The sequence below is a fragment of the Dreissena polymorpha genome, chromosome 8, assembly GCF_020536995.1.
Source record: "Dreissena polymorpha isolate Duluth1 chromosome 8, UMN_Dpol_1.0, whole genome shotgun sequence".
Taxonomy (NCBI): domain Eukaryota; kingdom Metazoa; phylum Mollusca; class Bivalvia; order Myida; family Dreissenidae; genus Dreissena; species Dreissena polymorpha.
In genome coordinates, this window is record NC_068362.1 from 20,318,373 (window position 1) to 20,322,664 (window position 4,292).

At 37.0% G+C, this 4,292-nt stretch overlaps 1 pseudogene; it reads right to left on the reverse strand.

Moving 5' to 3' along the window:
- Positions 1–438: 438 nt before the first annotated feature.
- Positions 439–3,664, reverse strand: LOC127842570 (uncharacterized; annotated as a pseudogene).
- Positions 3,665–4,292: the final 628 nt, after the last annotated feature.

The following is a 4,292-nucleotide window of genomic DNA, read 5'->3' on the forward strand; positions in this document are numbered from 1 at the left end:
ACGCAAAGCAGTATTGATGATTTATGATATTGATATAGTTAGTACATTGTGGCTATGAAAGGCGTATTTATGTACCTTGTACTTGTACTTTTACATCGTAGATATTTGTCTTCTCCCACGTGTACATTGTTTGTTAGTAAAACTAAAGATAATTAAAAACATTCATTAATGTTTTGTCAACTGTATTAAAATCAAGCGATTACATTATGAGTTCTTAAAAATCATTGAAATTACCGTATGTTTTACAATAATCATTAAAATTAAACATTACATGTTAGAAATGAAAACAAGTTTGAAAACGTAAATCGTTTTATATATGTATATTAAAAAAATTAGAATGTGCATTTACAAATAAATAATTGTATACACGATTATACTATTGTATACGTATCTGTTTGTGAGGATGCATGGGACATAAGTAAACAATAATCCCTTTTCATAACTTTTGGGAGGAATATATTAATCGAACTAAGATGACATAGTTTTCTGTAATATAACAAGTATTAAGTGGAAACTTAAAAGCTCAAAGTTGCCCCTCGTAGATGAATGCATACCATATAACAAAACTCAAAAACGTTTTCATAAGAGTACAAGATTGAAATATATTCATGGAACACGAAAGATGCACTATGTATCACAAAGTGTCTCAAAACTCTGGTAACACTTTGTATTCAAAGTACTTTTTTATGTATTTCACTTGCTGAATCATCCACGGCCCGTATTTTCCACTTTATGTTCCGGCCCTTGTCCAGTAGCAAGCGACATGAAATTCACCCCAATGTCGCCGTCATAAGACGGTTCAAAAAAGAAAGGCACGGAGTACCGGTCGACTCCAATATCAAGTACACGGTGGCGAGTGGCCTTGAACCTCCCGCCCATCATGCGGGAGAATACGTCCCCAATGTTCATGACGAAACTGCCGGGTCGCGGTTCCGGGGCACTCCACTTCCCATCCGCCGTTAACACCTCCAGTCCCGTGTAGTGGAAAGTGTACAACATTGTGAGGAAGTTGGAGTCCGAGTGTTCCGGCGTGGTGATGATCTTACCGTCTTCAATCTTTGCATTTGCCGGTGGAGCGTCGTTCCAGGGAGGGTAATGCATTAAACGGAAAGTTGTGACTGGTCGGTCAGCGAATATGGGATCGAATGAGTGTTCGTCTATTCCCAGGCCGACTGCTGCTAGTCGCAAAACATCAAGACTGGCGTTGTGTAAGATCTCGTAATAGTTCTGCAACAACTCCTTGAATGGAAATGACCCATTCTCTTTTGGCCAAACAGACGGCTCATAAAACCAGTTTCCGGTCTGGACAGTAGGGTCATTAGGGTCATTAGGGTCAATGTCCCGCCCAAACTCGAAGCCCTCCTTGCGACTGGGATCGCCTTCCACAAACCGGGAAATAGCCGCGGTATACGTTCTGGTTTTCCGGTTTCCAATGTTTTCTCATCAGCGACTCTTTTACCTCCTTTGGCTGACCGAAGAACCACTTGCAGCACTCCATCAATTTGTCGAAATCGATGCCATGGATGTTGTCAACGTAGAGAAAGCCGATGTTTTCCAGTGCGTCGACCACCTGAGCTGCCACCGCCTGCTGGTCAACCTTGGCCTTGTCTAGGTCAATGATCGGCAGACGGAACTCCGCAGTCTCTTCACTAATCTCTGAAACTAAACCATTGTTAGCATAAAATTTATAAATGTGCGTATTTCTTAGTGCACAAATGCCTTAATCTTGATTTAAATTGTTCTTTTTTTGCTATTTTTTGCAGCTCTTTTGATCGGTTAAATTCCTTTCATCGATTCGTCCTAGTCGGTTTTAATTAACGCTGGTTTTAATAATATTTTATCTTTTTTCAGTATTAAGTGCCCTGCTCATGTATTGTCATAACAATCGCTCACGTGCCTTACATAAAGACAAACATGCGGTTACAATGATTTCTTTCCTGGTCATTGTTCTTTAGTTTAATTGTCCGTTCATTTAAAATGCAATAATGCAGTATGTTTCTAATGCGCAATAGCCTTAGAATGAAGGCTCTTTATGTAAGGACGGCTTGACGGACTACCTGGTCAAGTGTTCTTCCCCCCTTCTTTGTACTTTGGGTTTTATAGAGAAATTATTGTATTCAGTGTTAAAATATTGAACTTACTCATAAAATGTTTCAAGTTATCATTCGTGAGAATCACAGCAGTAGTTGCAACCAGCAACGCCAACACAACAAACAGGAATGTCTTGTGAACGGAACTGTTTGACGAGTCTGGGTTTGTCACTGGCGACTTGTCTATTTTGGTATAATTGTCCTGTCGTTGCTTCTTCATTTGCTGTGATTTTAACGTTTTACTAGAATCAGCATTTTCTATGTTCTTGACTCCTTTGTTGGAATAATTCCGTACTTTTTTGGATCCCATTTGACTGCCTTATCTACAATTAAATTGTCTATGTTATGCCATATTAATCTAGTATTAATTTAAAATGTATCTAGGTAATCCGGATGCAAAGCTACCCAAAATGACACTTATATGCGTTCAATTCAACATGACGTAAATATAGTAATACCTGTTTAAATATAAAGCTTTGCTTAACTTTATTTAGGACAAAACGATTCCAGTGAAATAAGTGATATACATGTGTAAAATGTTTCCATTGACAAGATCACGTGACCGAGATGCGACCAGGCCATCGTTTTAGTTTTATAGAGAAGAAATACCTCGTTTACTATTGATACCGTAATTACTCTTAGTTTTCGGACACTTATTTTTTTCTGAAAATATAGATACGAAAAATAAATATATATAAAACATACAGGTGTCCGAAAATTTAGACACAAAATAAAGGTGTCCGAAAAATATAAGTATATTGCAATAAAAGCAATAAATAAATGTACAATGATTTTATTGTGATTTACTCTTCTTTTTTTGCTTAACGAAAATAAATACAACTTCACAGCTTTTCTAACTCTTGCCTGAAATGATATAGAACAAAAAGGTAAACACATATAGTAGTCTGCTTCCTTAATAAGACGAAACTGTTTCAAATGCTGTTGGTTCAATCCATTGTTTTCTACCGATATCCAATGTTATTTACGCGAATGTAATGGTCCATTGCACTCAGGCATGCATCTTCCAGGTTTTATGACCTTAATCCGGTTGTAAAAATCCATGATCGAAGTGTCACAATATGAGTGGAAACAGGGCTGAAGTATGTAAAATAGCGCTGTAACTGTCCGAAAATTAAGAGAAATGAATGTTGGACGAACACCCGTATGTCCGAAAATTAAAAGTCACAAAAAATAATTATATTTGCCAAAAAAGACGGTGTCCGAAAACTTACGGTAATTACGGTACTCATTATTCCTTGTACATCATCCACTTTGATCGTGTTTACATCGATATAACTTTCGAATTGTATATTATAGATCAGGCGCCCTGCATTTACATTTCGATAGACCGAATAAAACCAACGTAAATATTATATTTGTGAGTTATTAGGCATTAAGTTTAGAATAATTACTGCTAAACGTACGTCCTTCCAAAGGGTACGAACTTTCCCTCCGAATTTCACAATTTAGTTGCCGTGTGCTTTAATCTCCCATCATTATATGCTCTTACATTTGAATGAATGTAGTGTAACCGTCTCGCTACAGATTGCTTCCTTTTCATATCTGGCCGCAATGTAAGGCTCTTGTGTATTGGTCAATATAATCAGCTCTTAAATTTGATATAGCGTTAACCTTACACCATTTATTATATATTCGTCGGATAAAAAGTAATTGTGTTTATAACAAATATCAGCTTTACACTTACTACGACTAATAAACACTGCCAGTGGAAATTTTTTCCAGTAGAACTGTTAGTCTTTTTGAGGGAAAATTTTCTGAGAGTGGAATTCCTACGTAAAGGGAAACCTTTGCCAGTGGAATCCTTTGTTAGTTTAGCCCTTTGTGACGGTATCTTTTAATAAAAGGAATCCTATGTTTAGGGAATCTATTGGCATGGGAATCATTTGTTAGAGGAATCCTTCTAAAGTGAATCCTTTGTGAGGGGAAACGTATGTGAGGGAATCCTCAATTCGAGGTATTGGTTATCAGGGTAATCAATTGCCAGAAGAATCCTTATTCATGAAAATATTTGTCAAGTGAATTCCTTATAAGGAGCATCAGTTTTCCGAGGAATCCTTTTTGTTTTTGTCAGGAGAATATTGTATTAGGGGATGAATCATTTTTGAAGTGAATCAATTGATAGCGGCTTTTGTCATGGGGATCGTTTGTCAGGGGAATCCTTTGTTACGGAAATATTTTATC